At 45.9% G+C, this 25411-nt stretch overlaps 1 protein-coding gene across 2 annotated transcripts in view; it reads right to left on the bottom strand.

Annotated features, from left to right (window-relative positions):
- The window catches only part of TCF20 (transcription factor 20), a 128878-nt gene that overhangs the window by 97486 nt on the left and 5981 nt on the right, over positions 1-25411 (bottom strand). For both annotated transcript variants that reach the window (XM_054272453.1, XM_054272480.1), the window contains exon 2: positions 19543-19653. The gene's annotated coding sequence lies outside the window, so the exon portion shown is untranslated. The remainder of the gene's footprint in view (positions 1-19542; positions 19654-25411) is intronic.

The following is a 25411-nucleotide window of genomic DNA, read 5'->3' as shown; positions in this document are numbered from 1 at the left end:
AAGCTTTAAGGAAACAAAACACAAACCAAAACAAGCTTCTCCTCCCACTCCTCACAGAACAGCATGAAGGAGTCTTATGGAGAAGCTTCTTCTTGACATCCTCACAGTAGGATCCTGGCTGCTGGTGAGAAAGCCAGTTTCCAAAGCCATTTCCCCACTTGCTGTCTCTGGGTGTCACTGGGGAGCAGGATCTGTTTCATAAAAGAGCTATGAAAAAACCTCTCTGCCCACCACCCTATCCCATCCAGGAGCAAAGGCTTTGCTCCAGCTCAGAGGAAAGCCTTTGTGCTGGCAGGCTAGGGGATATTCTGGGCAGCCAGACAACACCACATTCCTTTCCCTCAGAAACTTGTATGAAATGCTGCATCTTAGACAGACACTTACTAGTGTTTAAACTAACACTTTCCAAAAGAGAAAAAAACCCCACATTTAATCAATATCCCCAACTGGCTCAAGTGCTCATGTCTACAATGCAAGGAGAAGAGAAACACTAAGAGGAGCAAAGAGAGGGAAAATAGAGTGTTTTCAGATAAAATGAGACACATGAGAGAGAAATGACAAAATGGTCAGCAAGTGCCTTCCAAAGTCACACAGCTGTACAGGAGCTTTTTGTACCAGAAAGGAGATCTTATAGCAAGCCAGAAAATAAGCTGCTGTCTCCAAAGGAGTGCAAGGTATGGTGTGAAGAGAAAGTAAAGGAAAAGGGAAGCTCAAGCTGCTCGAGCAGCTGTAATGCTTTGATTGGAACCAGTAGATGATAAGCTGTAAAGCACATTAGCTGGATGGATGGGGTAAGTATGAACAGAGGGATCCTGCATTTTTCTCTCCAGCGCCTGCAGTTCTGGCAGGAGGCTCCCTGGATACTTGGACATGGGGGACAAGTGAAATTTCTTAGATGCAGGCACCACCCAGGAGGAGGAGGTCTTGCCAAACTGCAGTCTCTGCAGCCACAGGATAGAAGTACATGGAGTTCCTTTGACAGTCCAGAAGACAGGCTGGCCAGTATCTTAATTCAATTAGACTTTTGCAAAGATAACAAAAATATCCATAGTGGTATCAGGCACAAAATCAGTTTTAAACTAGTGCAGACCCTCACATTTCCAAGTGTATGAAAGCCAACTGACAGAGGCATAAGAAGCAGCTTCTGTCTTAGGATCATTGCTCCAAATTACCCACACTGGAGTAGTTCTTCACTTTCCGAGGACACCTGGTGTGAGCTCTGGCATCACAGCCAGCTCCAGTGCCCAAGGCAGGCTATCAGACTCAATGGGTCAGTGGTCCAACAGTGGGGCAGTGTCTCTGCCACTTCACCATGGGCATAAAGCAAACCATGGAGCAACACATGAACCATGACACCCACGCAATGGTGATCCAGCAAGATGCCACAGTAAGAGGCTTGGAAGAACCACTGACAGTAGACATGGTCTATCCAGCCAACACCTCATTCATTTTCATCCATCTTTTATGTTTATCTTATGTAACCGAAATAATGAAAAATCCATCTCTGTGATATTTGTCATTGAAGTTTGTGCTACCCCACTGCATCAGCCTGCAACTTAGGTCTCAGATGCATAAGAGTCCTACAAGAAACAGCAATAACTTGAATTCCTACAAGGAATAACCTACAAATATCAGGAAAGTAGATGCCCCTCCCCAATAAGGATTAAAGATCAAGATTTCTCAAGGGCAGAAATGTGGCTTACATCAAAAACTCAGGGGAAGGGACTAAGAAGGAGGATTGAAATATAAGGCTACATTTAACATAAAGCTCTTCTAAGGAATGACACTTCTGCTGTGCAAAACCCAGCATAGCCCATCCATGGGGTCTGATCAACAAAAGTGCACGTTCCACTGCTGAGGGACAGGCCAGACAGGCAAAGGCAGGTGAAACTGAGGGCCTCTGTGAGACCTCTGTGACCTCCACTCTCCCAAGGCACAAGCTGGAAGTCATTGCTCCTAAAAGGTAATGAAAAATTGAGATGTTTGGAGGGGGGGAAGATCAGAAAATCTTCTATATTTGAGATTGGGAGAGTTGAAAGGGAATAAAAAACTGATTGAAGCCTAGCTTTGCTAAAAAACCCGATGTGCAGACATAGAAACAATGCTCATTTTACATTAGAAACCAGGAAACGAGGTGGAAGGAGAATGCAAGACAGTGCTGTGTTTCTGCATTAGGGTTTTTAAGTACACTGCAGGATTTCTGTCTCAGAGTACTCATTGAGTTACATCAGACTGTAATGGCCTGTTGATTTTGAGAGATTATGGCAGCGCTGCTGATGCAGGGGGAGAAGAGATGGAAGGAGAGAGAAGATGTGATGCATCAGCCAGCGTGCACACACATTTCAGATGATTACCCCTACACTCCTGCATGAGAAAGACACGGCAGAGTCACAGCAGGACCAGGAGCAGGAGCAGACCGTGCACGGGACCCTGTAAGCAACCAGCACAGACACAGCAGGCAGGTTTTTACCCTCTGGGGCAGCAGATGCCAAAAGCAACATTTCTGCAGGGCAGTCCCATCCAGGGCTAGCAGGACCAGAGCCACATGACATGGCATGGCAAGCATAATGGAGAAGGTCAATCCCGTGTTCAAGGTGTGCAATGTGCTCCTGAGATGGATTCAATCTCACTCTGTCAGGCTGACAACTTTGCCTGCCTGCCTATTTCTCTCTCCTGTATTTCACAGAAAGATGGTATCCTTTCCTTTTCCTTTCTTTGCTCCCGGGCACAAGCAATCAAGAACAAAGGATGAAAGAAAAATGCAGGGGGGATGGGGGGGGAGTGAGGCGGGGGAGGGACATTTGAGAGTTAGGGAGCAATCTTTAGCAGAGAGAAGATAATTTAAAAAAAAAAAAAGCAAAAAGGAGATGCAGAGGCTTGGAAAAAAAAACCCCACAATATGCAAATGAGGCAGAACAAAAATCAGAGCTGGGAAAAAAATAAAATCACACTAAACCAACCCATGTCTCCATAAGCTCTCCATCTCTCAGACAAGGGGATGCCATTGGGGTGAGGGGTTCCCAAACCCTTCTACCAGCCTCTACCTCCAGCAGACACCCGTGGCTCACTGCAGGCAGGCAATCTACCCTCTGGGGCATAGCAAAGGAAGAGAGGAGGAAAGAGTAAAGCAATTCTGGAGCAGTGAAAATCCTTGTTTCCTCTCTGAGGTAGGGAGCTGTGGGGCAAACAGAACCAGCCAGGTGCTTCTAACACGATGTCTGTCAAACAATCTGATTTCAAGCTTCACTGGAGGAGTCCCTCAGCAGCTGCTTTAATCTACTGCAGCACTTTCCCCCCACAGCAGGCTGCATTCCCCTTGTGCCTCCTCCACTCTTCCACCAGGACAGAGGTCCCACAGGAGCAGAGACCTCTATCTCAGCTGGCAGCAGATTGAATCACCTCAGGCCATACCACAAGCTAAGGAGGATCAGGCTTGAACCGGAGCTTTCCAAAGGGCATCCAGCTGCACAAGGAAAAGCAGGATTTTGCTCCTGTAGGTGACATACTATTCTTGATGCAGAGCCCTCACACTGCTCAGAGGTGGGTGTCAGCAAAGGTGGCTTCTTCCCTCCAGACCATGGAGTAAATAACTCATCCATCAGCTTGATCATTAGCGACACCGTAGCTGGTGGTGTGTTACGACACACCATAGTGCAGTTACCCTTCTATTCATCATAATTCATTTCTTCTCCTTCCAAGGTATGGCAAAACATCAGTGTGTGCTCCTCAGCTGGGAACAGTGAGAGCTGTAAAAGGGAACTAGGAAGCAGCAAGATTCCTGGCTGCTAGACAAAGTCTGGGGCTGACTCACCTGAAATACCAATTTTTAGCACCAGGAGTGCTCTACTTTCGTGTAAACAGCAGCTCCTCTGCTCCAGCTTTCTGCTCTCCTGTCCACATTTCTATTTGAACCATTATCTGTTTGTCCAGTTCTGCCTGTGAGCACCTGAAGCTAGGGACTATAGGCTATGGGTTGGTCCTAAAAAAATATTTTTAAAAAAATCTATCAATATCAGAAACATGGCATTACTTATTACCAAGGAGCACCACTTAACTTAGTAAATGCTAACTGACTAGAAGTACAAGTCACAGTTGTGTTGCAAAGGCTAGTTAAAAAACAGTTTCAAGAAGCTGACAAATTCCACACCAAAGGTGTCTAAGCTCTGGTGGCATGTGTGAAAGCAAAAGGTAAGCCTTGCACCATATTTTACAAAGGACTGTGGATATCAAGGTAAAGCAAACAAGGGAAGCTGTGCTAGTATTGAGGGCAGTCAGATGTCTAAGGGGAAAACAGCAAGAGAACAAAAAGACAACAGTGAGAGAACAGGGAGAAGAGAACAGTAAGTTTTAGCAGCGATTTCTGCCATGCAGATTGGTAATTCCAATCAACTGCAAAGGTCACTTGCACCTCCAGAAACTGGAATGGCTGCAGGCACTGGCTGTATTTCCCAGGAGCTCCCTTGCTCCCAAGTGCGACTTCCCCACCCCAGAGACCCACAGGGAGGCAGAGTGAGAAGATGTATGATGTCTCAGTTCACATCTTACCCAGGTCTGTGTCCCCATCAGTAAGAACTGCCACCACAACTGACACTAATTGGTTCCCTTGTCATGCTGCAGAGGTGACAGAGACCACATGGGCACAGACAGGAAGCCTCCCTCTCCCTGGTCCCCTCAGGTCACAGCTAGGCACCCTGGTAGCACAGTGTGCATGCATAGCTGGTGTTGCCACGTGTGATGCCTGCTCGGTGAAAAAAGAGCATCACTATCTGGAGCTGTTGAGCCTGCGTCACTCACTGCAAGAAGAGGGGGGGGAAGACAACTACCAGCTTAAACCAGATTTTACTGGTAGGAGCATCACCAGAATCCAGGCTCTCAGGGACTTTACAAGGGATGGATCCCGAAACGTTACCAGCTGCAGTTGCAGCCTCCATATCCTCTGTCAGCCTGGAAAAACAACAATTAGCACACGTGTGCATTAGTGCATGCATGTGTTTGTATGAGCCTGCGGTGAAAACATACACAATAAACACTATGAAGGAAGAAAGAGATTGTTGTTTGAAGCTCAAAGAAGCTATTGGTAAAAATCTGTGTGCAACTGAGAATTAAAAAAGGCAAAATTTACTTTCATCTTTCTGTGAGGCAGAGGGGGCAGGGAATTAAGCACACACACCCCCCAAAGCAATGCCCAGGAAGAATTATGCTGCTTGTGATAAATGCACTTTTCTGGTTCTGTGAAAAATCTGACATAATGAAAGTACCTTGAATGCAATTATTGGCACTTGTTTAGCATGGCAGGGCATTGCACTGCCACTGGGCTCGCTCCTCTCTGCTCCCAATTAGCATGCCAAGTACTCCAGCCACACACATGGGCTCACAGGTCAGGGATTGGCGCGGAGGAGCAGCAAACAGCTACCTGCCCGCCAATGAGGGAGCGAGCAATGTGCTGGAAAGCTCCAGCTTCCTTCATTTTACATCCTCCCATCCCTATCACACTCTTTTCCTCCACTCCTCCAGGGTCTCTGGAGGCAGTGATAAAAACCGCAAGCTCTCCCCCTCCTCTCTCAGCTGGTCTCATTCACGGCTCATGGCAGACCCGGTTTCCTCTGGGGACTCACTAATGAAGACGGCCAACGTTAATCTCTTTCCCCCTCCCTGATGGGTCGATTTATAGTTCCACGGAGAGTCCTGGATTGCAGCCAGAGGGCTTGACACATTCTTCTTGTTCCAAGACGAAAGGGGAGGGGGGGAAGACACAGGCTTGCGCGCGCACACACACACACACACACACACACGCTGAAGTCGCACACGCGTTTGTGATTTGGATTCAGCTGGAAGATGCAGCTGGAAAACCTGTTTACCTGTTCCGAAACGGCAGCTGAAGGGAACAGTAGCCAACAGCGCCTTTGTATATATGTGTACACTCCAAACATCTTTGTGTTTCCATAGCACCTCTTCCAGCCCAAAGACCCCAAACCACAGGGATCACTCCCTCATCACCAGGATGAAATAAAGCATCAGTTCTGTGCCAGCAGCATTACCCGTGAGTCATTAGGAAAGGAAGCAAATGATAACTTCTCCAGGATAAACGGCAGGGGGAGGGAAAGGGGAAATTTTAGACAGGCAGAAAGTAATGAACTGGAATTTGGCCAGGACATTGAGGTTACTGTCCCCTCATCTCGTGAGAAGTGGAGTGGGATCTTTAACAATCAATTGATCAAGACCTTGTCTCTACCTCTCGTCCATAAGAGTTTCCAGTACTCCTTGCAGCTTCTTCAAGAGCAATGGTGGTGCGTGGGCTCAGCTGTGGCTCAGAGAGAAAGGACCCCTCTGGTACCCCCACTTGCTCTTTTACAGCGCTGCAAGGCACTGCCTGCACTGGAACTCCTCAGACCTGTCACTCCCACAGCTGCACCTTCAAATGAACCAGAGAGGAGAGACAGCAATTTTTTTACAACTGAGCTATGAGGGAGCATCCCCTCCTTGCCCCGTGTGGCAGCCTCTGCCGTAGCCCAGTGGGAACCCCTAAGTCGGTGCTATTTGTTGAGCTCAGCTCCCCGTGCACACAGCAGACTGGCCTGCGCTGACAGCACAGCTCTACTAATAGGGTCAGTCAGTGAGCTACTGCTGCAGAGCCGCAGGGGAGCACAAAACACTGCCTTTATTCCTGTAAGACCTATACATTACGTCCTCGCCCCCGCCCCCTCAGGAACCCAGTGCTGGATTTAAAAGGAGCACTGTCAACTCATTTAGGCCCATTATTTTGCACTAGAAGAAATGGCCTTTACAAATCTCAGTGGAAGAACACTCTCATTTCATCTTTAGGTAATCTTAAAGGTTTCAATTGCAGGGCTGTAAACCACAATGCAAAAAAGCACAGACAAATAGATCAGATCAGATATGAGACTGCCCAGACACAGAGTTCCCCTTGCCAAGCTGACTGCAGAGCAAAAATAGAAATGAACACTGCACATAATTATAGTATTTTACATTTCCACTGCACATTCCATCCTGAACAATCCCCAAATGCACGCACATGTGCATGTGTGTGCATACAGAGAGGTAGGACATTGAGAAAATTCACTTACTTGTGAGAAAAAACAAGAAATTGTAGTCCAGTGGTAACAGCTTGTACTGAACCAAAGCCTTCATTAACACAAACACAGACACACAAGCTCACAGAAAATCATTATAATGTGAAACGAGACTAAGCCAAGCCACAGCAATCTGTAGATCAGCAGCTCCAGCACTTCTGCTGCTGCTCAGCATTTCCCCCAAAACAGAAGATTAGAAACTGATCTTTTATTAGCTCTCGCCCTCTTGTTTCCCAGCAAAGCCCAAGGTGCCAATTCCACTTTGCTACTGCAGGGCAGGGGCAGCTCTGCAGCTGTCGATCCACAGGCTTCCTTTCTCCCGCTGCGCTTTGCAGTCTGTAAGCAGGCACATCCCCCAGCCCTGTGGGCTGCAGCAGCCCCATTCTGCACACAGCAGAGCATCTGAACAGGGAGCCAAAGCCAGGGACAGTGGCCAAACCACAGTGCTCCTCTCTCCCTCCTGACAAAAGAGCCTGTACCAGGAACACAGGCCTGTTCTCCACTTTGTGCCACCCAAGATGCTCTGAGCAAGGATGAAAAGAGCCAGGAAAGAACACTTGAAGATAAGCAAGAGCAGAGACCTGATGCTCTAGCAGAAACCTACGACTTTCTCAGGACGCTAAGAGGCAGAGGAGAGAAGAGCACACCTCAGCCTGGGATGCTGGATCACTCCCTTCTCCTTCCTGTGTGTCTGTGGCAAACCAGTCTCATCTTCCACATATTAAATATCTCACAGTAGTTTTAAACTCCCATCTGAGCACAAAGGCATTTCAATGCTGGTAAGTGGCCAAGCACATGAAGAATGGGGGTAGGAAGTTCAAGAGGAGACAAGGAAGCAGCTCTGAAGCACTACAAAAATGAACTCATAGGTCAGAAACAGGGAAGGAAAAAGTCTGAGGTTATGAAATGATATAACAGCTGGCTTGAGAAAGCTAGGTTGTTTTTTTTAATGACAAACAGGAACCTCACCAACAAAACAACGTAATCAAGTGTAGTACACAACTACCCATTCAGGGAAGAGCCTTAGCCCTTACACTAGCATGAGGCCAGTATCTGCCTTTGATGCCCCTCAGAACAATCTGTTCATTCAGCAACATGCTGCAGTAATGTCTAAAGCTCAGGGAATGAGTGGTCCATGCCTCTCTTGGCAGATATTCTGGGGAAGAAAGATATTTTGTCAAGGACACAGCAACAACACCCTCCCCTATACTTCAGGAAACAGTCATGGGATTGCCATCATCCAGAGAGGACTCCAGGTTTTAATAAGGTCACATCTGAAAGAGCCCCACCTAATAAGCTGCATGGAAGTCAATTTATCGACCTCAGCACATGAAGTTGTGGTTGCAGGGTGTGTAGGTAATTCATACCTGATGCTCAAGGCCATTCCCTCCAGCTAAAAATGGGAGACCAATGCAATTTCTTAAATTTAATTTAATAATCCAGTGCTTTATTCAGAAATGCAAGGAAGAGCCTGGTTAAAACAGGATTTTTATTTTGACAATGTCACTTTAACAACAAATAGCTGGTGCTCAGTTCCCTTAGCAGGAGACAGCAGGTGCTCAGCTGGCTGATTTAGCAGCAGCCACAACTGCCACCACGAGCTGCTGGGTGCAGTTCACAGGCTGTAATTCCCAATTCCCCCAACACAGACTCCCAAGGAGGGGGAAGGGCTAAGGAAGTGAGAAGAAAGGCAAGGGGGTGAGCTTGTGGTGAAGTGTTACTGAATTAATGAACAAACCTCACTGCCACTTCCCTGGGGCATCCTCACTAGCCTGATGGGCACCTCCATCAGCTTCCTTCCCCCAGCCTTGTGTGTGCACCTTCCTGCATGGGGGAATTCAAGCCCTTTCACCCCTCCTTCCCCCTCAGCAAATAACACACCCAATTTTTACACGCATGCAACACTAGCAAGACACTCCATGATCTTCTGAGACCTTCCCCAATGGCCTCATTTTATGGAAACCAGTGTCCTCAGTAAACAACTAGGAAGCAGGAAGACCATGTTGCACAGCCTTGTACCTACAGAAAATCAGGGCTATGGAAACACATCTTAGAAGAGGATATGGTACAGCTAGAGGCCTATGGCAAAGATTGTTAGAGGCCACCTTACAATCACCTGTAAATTTAAAAATAGACATGTGCATGTGACTTTGTGATTTAGTTTTTGTTGCAGTTTGGCAATTGTATTTTTTAAAACACATAACATAAAAATGTCAAGACAAAAATTCTTGCCATTTCCTTTACCTCACCCATCTTGCCCATCCAGCAATGAAAGATTTTTCTAGACCGAAAGACTATGAGAATTGGTGGGCCAAGAAAATTATATCTCCTGAACAGTGAGAAACTGAAAGCTGTGTTGTTAAAAGGGAATGGGATTTTACTCAGCTCACAAATTCTTGATGGTCTTCACTTGATTTTGCTACTGTCTATACCAAGACTTGTATTTATTGAGTTATTTTAAGCTGCAGAAAGGCAAAATTCTCTTACCTACAATTAAACTATTAGAGCTCACAGAAACATCCATTATACCTCAGTAGCAGTTCTCTAAGGCCTCCAAAAATTAAAACACAGAGCACACATTACTCTTTATTGCAGCCTTAGATATATCAGGGTTGATGACAGTACCATTTTTAAATCCATTGTGATGGGGTGAATGGGGGAGATAAACCGGTACAAGCCTAGTTTAGAACAAACGTTCCCTTTGGGTCATCTGTAAAACTAATCTAGACCTAACACTAGAAAGCATGCTCAAGGCCAGAAACAAAATCCTTCCACTTTTTTTATAAGCATACTATCAGTGGAAGAGGTTTGAGTAAAAATAATAATATATCAGTATATTAGCCAACTGTTATTGTTGGCTACTCAAGCAAAGTAGGACTTCAACAACCCAGGGCTTACAGGGCTGGGAGTCTGGTGGGTCCCTGGTTTTTATTTTGTGCCAATTTGCATTCACTCATGGGTAAGTGATGATGCCATCAGCAACTTCAGCGCAGCTGGAAAAGTGGGTTAAGAAAGCAGTGGACACTCATCAAAAACTAGGTCTTGCCTGCAGAGGGGCACACAGGAGAGGCAAGCTGAAGCACTTTAAGTGGATGGGTAAAATGACATAAAACACTCATAGGGACAGATTTATACAGAATGCAAATGTATCCCTGATTTGCCTGCTTCACTACTAAACTTATTTTTACTAAATCAGCTGAAAGTTAATTTCAATCTAAATAAGGGTATGGTCAGATTAGCCAAGCAATTGGGTCAGGGCAGACTAACAAGTTGTTGTCCTTTCAGACAGATATCAGTAACTCACCATATGTGCTTCCAGTCTTCTGCAACACAAAGAAACTTACAGTATCCTCAGAGAAATCTCCCACAAACTGTTTTTGTGAGACTTAAAAATCAGAGGGGCCAGTTTGGCTGGGAGTCAGCAATCTGGTACATTGGCAGGGGCAGGCTACAAAGGATATCCCAAGAGTTGCCAGTCTACCACTATTTCTTGGCTCCAAAATTAAATAGACATCAAATTCTTAATTTTCCCCCCAAAATACAGCTTTGACCCTGTAGGGGTGCTGCCTTGGGAACACCCAGAGAAGTTGCCACCAAGAAGAGGCATGTCTGCTGTGGGACGTTTTCCAGCCTCTCAGAAACAAGAAGCCAGGCAAGGGCTGCTGCCAATTCACACACGCTACTCCAGGACTGGGCAGTGACTCAAGAAAATTGCTTCCTGACATCTTCCCAGCAGTGACCCCAGCCATGCACCTGCCTCAAGAGATGCTAGCATGCCTTTATGGCTTTGACAAGAGATGCCTCACATGTATTGGCTTCTTTACTTGGAGAAGGGCCCACCAAGCCACCTGGGTTCAACACTGGGCGGACAGAACTCCTGTAAGTGGACATTGAGAGATGAGCTTGTCACTGAATACAGGGGAGATACAGAGCTGGCACAGTAGCTGTTTCTTGATGAACAATAAGTTGCTGGCAGCAGGGAAAACCCTAGTTTGCTGTCTACCTGATTTTCAGTCCTTCCTGCCCTAGGGTTACATCACCTTTGACTGGGATTTTGTAAGAATGAGAATACAAGGACAGAGAGAGGTGTTAGTGCTCCCCCAACCCTCCTGCACCAGAAGCTGGCTGGCTGTGGACTCAACCCATCATACTTGACCATACTAAAACCCTTCCAGCCAATCTGCCAGTGTGTCACGGGCACCATTCTCCCCTGGCACTTCCATCTAATCAGCGCACACCAAGTGCCAGGGTTCCTCGCTGTTGGCTCTCTCCCCCTCTCACCAGGGCTATGCAGCATTAATGTTTCACCAGCAGCTCTCGCTCTCCTCCCAGCTCCATCAAGCACATCTCTGCTCTGACCTACTGCCCCAGGCAGCTGGCTCCTGACCCCCAGAACCCACAGCTGCCACAGCCTGCCTGCCCCTCAGTCCCATCAGTGCTCTGCATGCCTTTGGAGCAGGAAAGCAGCAATACCCCTCACTGCCCCAGGCAGCCGGCTCCGAGCACCAGGCTCATCCTGCCTGCAGCTTAACTAGCACATTAAGGCTGGAAGGGGAAAATGCCCAGCACCCGCCCTGCATCCCCGCCAGCCCCCTCCCTTCCCCAGCCTGCCACCATAGCGTAAACCCTTTTGTTTCTCAAAAATATTTCTCTCCAGAAATACAGCAATTATTTCAGAAAAATCTCACTCCTCACCACTGGTAGAAATACCATAGTCTGAGACAGTAGCTCTCTTGATGATTGCAGACAGTGGAATATTCCAGAAAAAAAGGGAAGATTTGGGGAGGGGGAGGGGGAGAGTATCTGGGATCCAATCTTTCTCTCCCTGCCAATCCCCTCCATCTCCAGCAGATTTCATTTTTATCAACAGGATTTCTGTGAAATTTTTACTCAATCCTCCCTCTCTCCCATTTCAACTCCCAGCTAAGCTCAAAGGTGCACAAGAATAACGTGCTGCCACCCTTTTCTCACAGGCTGGACAAATAAGTCCTCAGCTAGCCACATGGAAGCCATTAAAAATATATTAACATACCCAGCAGGGTCTGTCACTTTTTCTTTTCCTCCTCCCCCTCCCCTTCTTCTTAAACACAGAGAAGGAAGAAATCTTGCCACAGTAACAAGAGGTTTTCATCAAGTCTCATTACCTCAAGCGCAGCCGCGCACCACAGCCCCCACAGAGAGCAGCCTTCGGTTCCTGCTGTCATTAAAGGAACGAAGATCTTAAACAAAAATTAAACCCTGGACAGCATGAAGTTGGGAGCACATGAACGGATCAGGCAGGGAAGGATATGAGAAAGCCAAGGGGAAGAGCAGGAGCAGAGCCACCAGACAGGGCTCCACTCCAGCAGCTCGGGAGGGATGGAGCAGGTTAAATGTGTCCCACAGAGAAGGGCAGAGGGAAGCATTTTCAACATTTCTAGCCAGCATCAAGGTATGCTGTATTTCCAACACTTAGTGACACAGCAACATCCTGGAACATTAATAAGGCTCAGGGTGAAACCAGACCAGCAATCATGATAAAAAAAGCACAAAGCTTTGTCTCAGTCTGTGATGTTCCATGAAAGGATGATTTTGCACACTTTGACACATGTCCATTTTTACTCCAGGGGGTCCTCATCCCTTCCAAACAGCATCATGTCCCATGCATGCTGGAGCGGCTGCACAGCACATCTTAACCTGCAGCAGCTGCTCTAAGCCTGAAGCAGGTGGCCGCTGGTGTTTAATAGCTCGGGAGGAGGGTTTGAAGGGCGGAGGCAGCAACTCTACATTTAAACAAGGGATTTCTATACCAGGGGGTTGTTAGTCAAAGGGCCATCAAGTCAAAGTGCTCTTAAACTGTAGTTTTTCAAGTATTTCTTTGAGCAAATCGCTGGGTTAAGCAGCTTTCCTCTCCACCTTGGCTACTTTAATCCAGATCAATTCCCTGATCCAGTTCAATGTGCAGCAGCACGTTCAGATGCACTGGCACAGCTGAACAAGTAGCTGAGAAGCAGCACCAGGAACTGCTGAAAACAGCCCTCGTAAAACGACACCCTCGATTCAACAGGCATGACACTAAGACCCAGGGGAGCACGACACTGCATGCAAACCCCATGAAAACAAAGGGAAGAGGGATACTACATACATGGTTAACAGGGAAGAGATAAGCTAACCAAAAATCTGGTGACAGTGTGGCCATGTTTTATGCACTTCTAGACAAGACAGAAGTTTTATTTCTCCCATGGGAATGGAGAAAAGCAAAAATCTCTCCCTTGTGTAGTAGGCAGCACAGTCAGGAAAGGCAGAGCTTGCAGAAGAACCAACAATGGCAAAGCACCATTTGGAAAGGTGGACAAAGACCTCTGAGGATCAAGGAAGATAGGAACCCACAGCTGGTGAGGAGTAAGAACTGTCTGGGGATACCAGAGAAATAACTCACTTGCAGAAAGATGAGGAGCAGAAGGGAGCAAGGACATGAACTGGAGGACACAGAGGCTGGATGAGGATATAGAGGGTCCATGTTGGGTACAGAGGAGGAATCAGGAGAAACACTAAGAAAGCTACTTCACATCTCTGGTGTCACAACCATTCTGGTTGTGAACAGTTTAATGGGTCATTTTCCAAACAGTTCATACACCCCCTGGTTCTGGAGTAATTACATCCATTCTTTAAAAAGACATCACATAACAAGGTCTACCAAAATTATGGAAGCAGATAGGAGTACTTACTGCACCAGAAACCAACTAGAAAATAGTGTCAATTTCATAATGATACAATGCAAGTCAAAGATATATTTGCCTCTGCAGCACTGAAACCTGCTCTACTCATCCCACCTTGGAAAGGGAATGCAAGAAAGCGAGGAGGTTCAGCAACAAAGAGAAGAGACCTGAAAAGTATTAAATGTTTTTGTGAAGTCCACATGGGCAAAACAACAGCCATGTGCTGCGAAGTCTTTTAGTGCCTCTATACTACAGCACATACCAGGGCTGTGACAGTGGGTGCATGCTGTTCTCCCCAGGAAACCTGTCCATCTGCTCACAGCCAGCCACCACAACCTGGCCTAACTGCACCAGCCGTGGAAGAGCCACTCCTTGAGGAGCCAGCAAGGCAGACTCTTCACCCACAATTGCCAAATTGGATACACTGCATACAGAGTCTACATTGCTGAGCCTCATGGTTGGTATTTCCACAGCCTCGCAGACGGACAGCTTGGCTGGGTTGCTCTTCCTTGCTGCTTCAACATAGGCAGCACAAACCCCGTTATGTAAAAGAAATCAAAAGTCCTGCTTTAAACTGATTGCAGGAAAATACTGGAGTCTTACCCACACTTTTGGATTTGACAGCAACACAATTAGGCCACGGGATAGCTGTGCTGTAACAGATTCCTCGGACTCAGTTCTATCCAAAGTAGAGTCACACATGAATGCTGCTCCAGTGTGCATTTCCTTACTTGCCAGCAGCCTGGATTCTTGAAAGGCTCGGAGGACGAGTCCGTCTCAGATCACAAGTCAGGCCCTTGACATGGGGTCCCAGATCTCAACTTCTGCAACAGCCTCCAACACTAAGGACAGGGGAGTCTGAGCCAAGGTACAGCTGCCTACAGCTGAAACGGGCCTACAATAAATGCCAGAGGAGGAGGATAAGCAGGCTCTAGGCATCAGTGCAAGGAAGGCACTGGTATTGATGTAGGCTAAGGTCATCCCAGGGACCAGCAGTCTGACACCCATGATTAAAACCCAATTAAGAGACGTTTCCTGACAGAAAAGTCTATTAGGTTGTGGAACAGACTCCCATGGGAAGTGGAAGAATCCTCATCCCACTTCTCTGTAAGGAGTGATGGGACAGGCAAGAAGCAATCAAGCCCTAAGAGCGGTGCGACTGCCTGATACAGAAAGTCTCGTAAGATGCCTCAGGAGTGACACAAACTTTAGAAATTTCCTCTGCCCCTCCTGCAAAACATGTCCTCCCCAGTTGTGCTGATACTGCTGCTTGCAAGGCAGCACCATGGACTACATCACTGTAGCCTGGGTCATTTCACATATTTGGAGGATTAGGGCTTCTAAACCACAGCAGGTAACTAATGTATGCTACAGCAGTCTTGCTAATGGCTGCACCCCCAAAACCAATGGGATGACGGTGGCACAGGACAGGAATGAGAGGTGAGGAAATAAGAATTTCTTAGGCCATGCTACAAGCATCTTTATATTAACACTGTTTGCAAGAAATAATGCAAAGAAAGGCAGTGGAGGATGCAACTAGGATGGAGGGTATTTACTAAACTATGATTGAGTATGGTCAGACCTGTGTAATAGGATATAGCCTAATATATATGGAGATTATCTTAATTTACAGCAGACAATGTCCCTGTTGATAATATATACACAGTATCAAGTAAGTTTCTGACACACTGGACTAGCAATAACTTAACTGTCTGAAGTCTGAAAGACTCTTTCAGTTTACAATTTATTTAACATTTCATTGCATCCCTTACATATTTCCTTTTTTCTATTTTTTTGAATGCGAAAAGATCAACTTGGTTTTGAACTGTGCAGATCAATAGGAATGCTTACTTTGCCATATTTAAAGCTAGCAGATGCCTATCTCCTATTTGGTTTGGGGGTTTGCTGTTGTTATGGTTTTGGAGGGGTTTTGGGTTGGTTTTTTTTTTTGTTTGGGGGTGTGGGTAAAAGAGGTGTTAAGGATTCAAAAATTAATGTTTCACAAAGTTCAAAATCGACCTCTTAGCTTGTAACACACTTCCTCTCTCCCACAACACAGGTTGCAGAAGCTTCCCGGGGCTGACACCACTCATGAAGCTCCATATGGTTCTGCTTCCCCTCATTTTTCCTCAACCTAACAAACTTTGGCACTGCTTAGATTTTCTTGGTCCTGAGAAAACAGGAGAGATTCCAGCAATTCCAGTTTCTCCTTCCTTTGCTTTTACAAAGCTCCCATGGTGCCATCTGAGAAAAACCTACTGTAATGGCAAAGGATAAAGGCAAACTTGTCTGAACACCATTGGCAGTGTAGAGTTTTTCATACTGCATTCAATATTGGTAACAATTAGTTATATTACATTGGAGTTGAAGGACTTCAGTAATATCAGGGCACCTCGGGCTCAGCACAACTTACACATACACCAACAAATGTCTGTGTCTGACTAACAGGCTAGTAAAGTTTTTTAAGGCAGAAAGGCTTCAAAACAGATCGTCATTTTAAAGCACCCATGAGTTGACAACAGTTTGTACAATTATCACAAACCACTCAAAAAAAGCTTCCAGTACACCTGGGAAGCGACCATGTACACAGTTAAGTACCCTGTATGCACCATAACTCAGCAAGTGCTTTTTGCAGCTCCCTTCTACACTCAGTCATGAAGGATATAGATCATTACAGCCTCCAGCTATAGAGCTTTAGCTCAGAGAGTAGCAGCTCACACTTTCAGCTCTGGAGATCCCCAGTTCAATCTGCTGCATGTCAGCCAAGAGGGCAGCTGTCATATAATTACAGCCACAACTTTGCATGTGAAAAAGTAGGGAGAGCGAACAGAGATCTTATTATAGAATTCTAGTTGCAACCTGCTGAACAGCTCCCTATTTAAAGTAACTTCTTGTAAAGAGGAGGGAGAGGGGGCCAAAAAAAAAAGGGAAAAGAGGAAAGAAAATCTTCTAACTCAGCTTCCCAATTCCCTCTGTTTTGCAGAACAAACCAGTGCTGCTTTGCAGCCTTTTGTTCCAAATGCATACGTACACTAGATGAAGCACACAAGTGCAGAGCCAGGAATAAGGCTCCTGGTTTATCAGTCCAAAAAAGAGAAAAAAGAAAAAAAAATTTCTCATTGCTGCAACTGAGGCATCTGAAGTCAAACAAGGCATCACAGTTTCTTCCTGAACTATAACCATCCCACAGCAGCCAACCCACTTAGTTATTCAATTTAAGTATTAAAATTTAAGATCAAGAAATCTTAAGTCAATTGCATCCTGTTTTCTTCAAGCTGTACATACACGCTCTTAGGAAGATTTAACAGAATAGAGAATCCAGGAAGAAAGTATGTTCAAAATACAAAGTTACAAAGCATAGTGAAAAATTCACTCTCAAATTAAAAGTTATTTTAGTGAGTGCAACAGAAAACAATAAGACCAAGTTTCTTCTTATCCATTCATCTTTCTGCAGATCCTTCTGCACACAGAGTCATTTTTGAGCCAAACTTTCTTCCAAACCAAAACAGTCAAAAACTACATTTGAAATTGTGTAATCCAGTTTTTGAAGAAATTGGAAAAAAAAATCAGTTTTCCCCTCAAAACAATTCTGGAAACCTATTTGAAGCTTAAGATACAGATTCCTTGCAAAACATTGTCTTCTCCTTGACCCTCCCTCCCTCCCTTCCTTCCATCCGTCCATCCATTCCCCTGCAGTACAAAACCTGTGGATCTCCCACTGCACGAGGTGAATCAACCATTTTGGACCACGAGTAACAAATGGGAGCAAACTCTCCAACTTCCTGCAAACTACTTACCTGCTTGCTAAATACCACTTAAGTGGACTAATCTGACTCAAACTGCTCAGTACCTGACTGAAAGAACACAGGCTTGCTGAAACACCCCAAGTTCATGCATTCTACACCACTGGCCCTCCAAAGCCCCCTGAAACACACTGCCATGCTTCCAACAATATTTGAAGTACCTGCTCTGCAGCCAAGCTGGAAGGTGCTCAGGTAAATGCTAATGCCAAGCACAAACCTGCAACAGTAAACTCCAGAACAGAATTCAGCAAAACTTTGTATTCAAACCAGTTGAGTTCTCTGCTGACATCCTCTCATCAGCCTTGCTCCTGAGGACCCCTTTTCATTTGGCTCAATATTCTGCTTCTCCCTTCAAGCAAGACCTACTCTGGAAACACACAAATTAGCTGATATCTCCCTCCCTTACGAAGGGAGTAAGGGAGAGAATAAAGGACATGAAACCCAGTTTTGAAGAAAGCTACATGCAGCTTCAGCAGCACAGATGCATTTGGGGTTGATTATGGACATGTAGCAAAATCCTGGCTAGGGCTCATCCCACAGGAGGAACCCATAAAAAAATTTACCTTCCACTCACCTTCTGCAACCAAGGAAAGCTCACAAACATCTGAGCCACACTTGTCCAACAAAAGCAGTAATACCCTATGCAGAGATGACTGAAATGAAACACCACCATGCTATTTTCTGGTATTACTTCTGTGAATTCAGCACTGCTAAAGGGTTCCAGATAGACACGCTCTGAAGACCCAAATCCTCTGCCTACCTTGAGAACACATGCAGAGGGAACAGCAGCAAAACTTATACATACTTTTGTCATTTCTTCCAGCCTCCCAAGGCTGAAATGACTGACAAAGGTCCAAAATGAGGAATACACATAAATTATTAACATTGCACTAGTAGTCTCACTGTTGCTGCAACAGTCTAAAGACTTAACAGAGGCAAGCTCTGCAGGGAAATACTACTTTACTTCAAAATCATTCATTCAGGAAACCTACAGAGGAGAAAAGAATCATTCTGCAGCACACTCTGTCAAAACCCTCAGCTTTAAGACCCTTCATTTTTAAAGCAAAAGCAATTTTAACAAGAACAGGAAATTTATGTGAAGCATAAGGAGCTTCAGATTTCAAGTGAGCAACACTGGAACAGCATTACTTCCGGACACAAATCCCAACACATACATCTTCTCACGCCTGACCTGGAAACCCATCCCACTGCTGACAGCCAGGTAAACGTTCTGTTTCTGCAGCCTCTCTGCTGGAACAGCCAACTGGCATACCAGCAGGAAGACAATGGGGAGCCATGCTCTACCACCTGGAAGGGAGCCAAAAAGCCACTTCAGTTTGTTCTTGGATGGCAACCTGTGCTTTACACCCATGCAAGGCTCCAGATTCACATTCCCACCAAGCTTTTATTTCATTCCAGGTCTCAGGGAGTACCTGCTGCCACAGTAGCCACCTGACCACAGGCAGTACACAGAGAGAGACACTGCTTCCTACTGACATATTCCCTCCTCTCTCCTGTTGCAAGGGGAACAGTTTATGCAGGGGTATTAGTCTGTTTTACATTAATTTCAAGAACTAGGACAAATAACCTGAACTTTGACATTTGTGAAAAAAAGTTAAATTATTTTCATCTCCCTTAGTAATCAGAATAGATTTACTTTTCATTTAAAACATGAAATTTCACTCCCAAAATATCTGAAGTAGTTACTGAAATGTTTTCTTTACCAAAGCCTGCAAAGCCTCAACACTATTAATAACATTTTGAATATAAAGAGACACAACTTTGCTCCATACCAACAAAAAAACCCACCAAACCCAGTCAAGTTTTCACACAATGAAGTAATTAATTTTTAAACTAGTACTTTCTTTTAAAAGTTCTCACATTTAAAAACCCAGAAAGGTTTCCAGTAACTCTAGACACTGATGGGGACAAAGAAAAAACAGACCCTACCCCCAGCTGGATGGCATTCCTCTCTTTGGGTGCAATGTGGTAACATTTGATTGACGCATCTGATCCATTCCAAAACTCCAGGCGTTGATTTAATCATCAATGGGTAGAATCCTATTAATTTTCAGGGGGAAAAAAAGAAAAACAGAAAAACAAAGTAGAATATGGATACAGGACACAGAGCACCCCACATTTGTCTAGCAGATCCTGCTGATTTAGCTAGATCCACAAAAATCAACAGATTGAAGACTGAGCTGGTGACAGAAACTCACATCTACCAGCAAAAGCCCCTTTTTCCATTCCACCCTCTTTCTGTCATCTCAGCTCAGCCCAGTCTCTCAACACAACCTGGAACATTACTCCCATACCAAAGGAAATGAAAGAGGAATAGGGAAAGGAGTGGGAAGAGATAAACCAGGGTAAATAGGGATATCATGAAAAGCCTATTGGCATGCAACTGCAACCAAGAGCCTACACAGGCCCTTGCTAGAGCAGAAAACAGGAGATCAAGCACGTACGAGGAGACAGCGGGAGAACAGATGTGGGAAGAAGGTTCAAGGGTCCCTGGGCTCAGGGGGTAAGAAATGGCAGCAGAGCACAGCGGTGAGCCCCAGCACACACAGTGATCTCAGCCTTCAGCAGCAGCACCAGGTGACCCACTGGCTTGGTGTCTGCCATCACAGGCATTTTCAGTACATCAATATTGATTTGGATGGTACGAGCAATGTCATGTGAACCTTCCATATCAACTAAGCCTTTCCAGTCTGCCATAAATTTATTTGGCTATCAGCCAAACCCAGATCCACCAATACTAATCACTTTTGCTCTGAAATAAGCCTCCACTTAGAGTCTTGCAAGGAACAGTTGCTGTTGTTTCATTTCAGCACTGATGACAACTGAAAGCCCTAAGGACCCACAAACATAAGAGATAAATTCTAAAGGAATTTACCCATTCCAGAAGCAGACAGAAGGTGAGCATCTGACCCTTCCAGCTGGCCAGCCCACACATCAGACCAGCCCACATCCCACTCAATTGAACCTGGAGACTGGTGCCTTCCCACTAGAAGTGGAACTCTAGCTGAATGGTCAGCAGGACATCAGGAAAATACTCCTGGTCTAGCTGACCAGCTGCCTGTTTGGGAACACAAGCTGCACAAAGGTCTTCGGACACCCAGCTGTTCCTTGGTTGCTCCTTATATCTGTTCTGTGTTCCCAAGTCCCAGGAGGATCACCAGCAGAGAAGTGCTAGGTGAGGAAAAGTAGAAAAGGCAAGAACAAGCTGATGTACTGCAAAGGGAAGGAAGCAGCAGGTTGAGGATGGGATTTTACAGTAGGAAAACTGGTTGCTAGAGTGTAGAGCAGACTCTGGGGGGAACAGGAGGTGCTGGTCACAGAAAAGAGGCAGGCAAAGACTTGCTACTACAGGGAACAGGAAAGGCCTGTAGCCCCAGGCCGATAAATCAGATATTGCTGCCAAAGTCTCACACCAGCCCCTAAAGCCTCTAGCACTCACTGGGGGCTCAACAACGAGCAGGATCTGCCACAAGTACGTCCACCCAACAGTTTCAGGTAGACACTTAAGTTATCTCAGGTCCAGACCATTAAATGCCTTGATGATAAGGACAAAGACCTTGAATTCCACATGACAGGTCACGTGGAACTCGCACAATGGGAAGGACACACTGCTTTGCCCAGCCTGCACAAGGACCACACAGCTGCAGCTCGTGCCTCCCTTAGGCTCCTCAGAGCCAGTGGCTGCATTCCCAGCCAGCTTGCCTCTGTAACCAACCCCCTGCCCGCCAGGAGGGCCTGAACCCTGCACCATCAGCAGTGAAAGCACAAACCTCCACCTCATGCTCTAAATAATTAAACTCTGTGGGAGCATCAACAGACTCATAAAACTCTTACGCAGACCAAGCCAGTCATTAATGGGGGTCAAAGATGAGTGCTCTATTTTTTTTAAGAGTGCTTTGATGCGTGGGGAGAGTGGTGAGAGGAGATCTTCATTACCCTTCTCTGGTACCTGATGAATTTTTCCTTTCCTGACTATCAATGCCTCCTACTTCCACCCAAACCCCATAGCACTGGCAGTCATCCGGACAGCCAGAGACAATTGGAAGGTGTGTTTGGATGGCATCTGTGCTAGCTGGTCACCTGCAAGTAGGGAAGCAAGGGGCCTTGCTGAGCATAGCCAGGCTCTACCAGAGGCTCAGCCGGTGCTTATTATGAGGTTTGGGTTTCCCCAGGGCCAGTGCAATGCTTAAAGTCATGCAAACCACAACCTCACACAGTCTCCCCTACAGCAAGGCATGGAGCAGAGCACAAGGCAGTAAAATATGTCAGGATTATTAGCTTGGGCTCAGAGCCAGAGCTGGGAGCTGCCACAAGGGTAGGGAGGCTGCCTGCAGCCCTGCAGGTCAGCAGGAAGGAAGTGGAAGTCCCCTGACAGGCAAGGAGAGGCAGCATGCAGGAAAGGCAAGCCACGGCTGAGAAAAGGTCACAGAAACACCAGCCTGACCTACCCCTTCTAGCATTAAAATACATACATATATATTTATATATATATATACACACATACATACACACACACATATATACACATACACATGGAAGCTTCTTGCTCCTGTGCTTTGTTCAGACATCTTAAGGAAAGGTCTGCTCTTCCCATTCTATCTACATTCCCCCGATCCATATCAGCTTTGGAAATGGTTTCTTAGACTTTCCATCAATGAAAGCCTTGGATAGAAAGAGGGGAAAGCAGGCAGTTTTGGGGAAAGGATCACCACAAGACAAACACCCCAAGCATCAGGCATGGGTGTCAGATGCTCTGTCAGCAGCTCCAATTCCAGCGTGCACCAGCCCAGCCTCTGCCTGCTTTCTCTGCTGCATTTGCTTTGTGTGGGAGAGAGGCCCCAGACTGGAAGTGGCTCCAGGATCTCTGTTACCGTGCCAAAAAAGTGACTGGTGTAGCAAGGCCAGCTTCTATTTATTAATTATAAGTAGAACTGATAGATGCCCCTTTTTACAGGTCACTAGAAACCTTCTCCCAACAAGCTCTGATACTTGGACATGCAGAGGGAAGTTGGAGATTTACACACAACATCAGCATTCATCTTTTCCATCACGGCAAAAGCAGCAGCTGTTACTTCCCTTATTCTTGGAAATAAGGGGGGAAATAGCTAGGACTCTTGAGCCTTGGCACCTCTTCCCTCTCACCCTTTGGCTACCAGAGCTCCTGTTACTATTCAGGGCAGAAGTGCTCCACAGGGCACACATTCCAGGGGGCTGAGCCATCCCACGTGGCCAGGCTCAAAATGGCAGACAGCGATGAATAGGATAATTAGAAAGTACAACAGCAACCGCAACATAAAAGCAAGCAGCTTCTATTACAAGAAACAGTTCTATGGCATGGCTAGATCCATCACCCCATATGCTGGGTTGTGGTGGTGCCTCAGGAGCCTGCTGCTATTATCTGTTTGCAATCACATTTCAGCCGGCTTTCTGCTTAATGCTCGAAAAGCAAAGCTAATCAGATTCACTCTCTCTTTCTGCCTAATGTCTCCAGTTCTCAAGCATGCTCCGTACTGTTTCAATTGATGTTCAAGTAACACTAGCCAGGAGCATGCAGTGCAAAGAAAAAAAAAAAAAAAAAGAATAACCTATTAATTTTAGTCCTTCTTTGCACCTATTTTGTCTAAAATTTCTTCTATGCTTGATCTTTGCAAACAAAAGTCAGGAAATTCCCATTTCCCCCTCTACACCGGATCCAGCTCCCATATGAGTTCCCTTCTTCAAACTGCTCCTCCAGTGGTATCTGGGCAATTAATTATAGCACAGACCTCTCAGGCTTCCCTCTTACTCTCTGGAATAGCTTTTTAAAATATTTGCTGGCTAGGAACTTCCAGATTAGGACGTCTTCTGCTGGCATTGTAATAGCCCCTCTTTGTTAATCTATCTGAAATGACCATCACATGCTCTGCTACTCCCTCTCCCTCCAGTACTATTTAATTACTACAGTCCTACATGGGAACTCTAACACGCTCTCAGCATTTCAGGTTTGAGGACAAACAGTACCCCAAAAAGGCTGCTTTTTAACTGCATTCCTTTGCACTCCAAAGGGCAGCTGGAGCATTGCTGAAGTCAGCTACACCACCTGGATCTTTATTAGAGCAACCATCACAGGAGCAGATAAGCTGCCCCCAGACAGGGCAGATTGCATGAAAATTCAGCAAAGTGATCCAGGAAATCCAGGAAGAGACTGGCTTACAGGAACACCCATCATCATGAGGAGAAAAGTTACCCATTACAAGCACGGTAGAAGATTTGCCAGAAGAAAAACAATTTCAAAGAAAAAAAAAAATCAGCAAGTATTTACATGAGAAGAGAAAGAGATGTAGGTGGAAGACAAATCTGCCAGGATACATATCTCTATCCAGGAGGAGTGAAAAAAAGGGAGATTGCAGAGATGAAACCCCAGACAGCCCATCAGCTTGTGCATCTGTACACATTCCCCAGCTAATACCCATTACACCAATCAGAACAATGGCAGCTCCAGAGAAGACCCCGATTATCCGAGCTCCTTCACTAACATCTTCCCCAGAGGCTGCATGCATGTGCAAAGGAATGGAAAAAAACCATCTCTCTCAATGAGATTACTTCCAGCATTTTCTATATTGCCCCCACTCTTACAAATGTGTCTTTAAAAAAAATATCGCAGCTGGTTTATAAATGTGTCAGTTTTAAAAAAAACCCAAACATAGCCTTGAAAACAAAGACACTTTGTACTCAGCATATCCAGTGGCATCATTATTTAATATCAATGCACTGATTCTTTCCTTTATTCACTCCATCCTTGGAACACAAAACCACTGTAACAGCCACCCAGTGTATAACCTTACCATTCAACACAACACAACCCCACAATAACCTTTCTTTGGCCATGTCTTTGGCTACCAATGAGAAGAATTTAGGTTCAAATGCTTCAAAAACCCAACCCAACTACAGTACAGCATTAAACAAATCTCTAACTCTCAAAGCTGGAGCGAATTCTCTCGTCCCTGCCTATGACTCTCCTTATTTGAAAATGGCTGCACAAACACTTCTAATTTGCGCACCACACCAATTGCAGCCTGCCCCTCCTGCCAAGTACAGCTGCTGGGTCAGTCCACACATGCACAGGCTCACTGTATCCTGCTGCCTCTGGCACACTGCACTTCACTGACATCATCTCCACCTTCATGTTGTAGAAAACTCACCAGGCAGGCACTGTTTCTGCTTCTCCAGCCATAGGGCAATTGCTGGAGGCCAACAGACGCCTCCATCTCATCTCCAAATGCACACTCCAACCTGCACTGTGCTCCTGCTGAGCAGATGCTTGGGCACGTGTCTCTTCGGACACACATCCTCCCCGCAGCCATCAGGCTAATGCAGACACACCAAAACATCCCTGGCACAGCTAAGGCACAAACATCACCCCTTCCAGCCAGCAGAAGCTAAATTTGCCTTGGCCAGTTTGCGTGGAGCCTGATCTTCATCTCACCCCAGGCTTCATCACATCCCTGAGCAAGACAGCACTATTCTACAACACCACAGCAATGTCCTGCAAGGGACAATTTCTGCTAGTGTCTGGAAATTAGTTAGGCAGTAGCACCTGGAACAACTGCAAGCCACAGTTTGGAGAAGGAGAGACTTCCTCCTGGTGCCATGGTACCCAGCTCCAGGCCTGGCTCACCATGGCATGCAGAAAATTCTCCAGATGTTTCCTCTCCTTGTCATTTACCCCAGACCACCTCGACCCACCAGTTCCAGGGTCTCTGTCCAAACAGCCACCATCACCAGGCTTGGGGAAGAAGCTCTTTTACAAACTTGGCCT

The sequence above is a fragment of the Melozone crissalis genome, unplaced genomic scaffold (assembly GCF_028551555.1).
Source record: "Melozone crissalis strain CALT ecotype California unplaced genomic scaffold, PUWL_Pcris_2 ptg000004l_1, whole genome shotgun sequence".
Lineage (NCBI taxonomy): Eukaryota > Metazoa > Chordata > Aves > Passeriformes > Passerellidae > Melozone > Melozone crissalis.
Note: the sequence above shows the minus strand (reverse complement) of the source record. Positions and strands in the feature narration are given on the sequence as shown.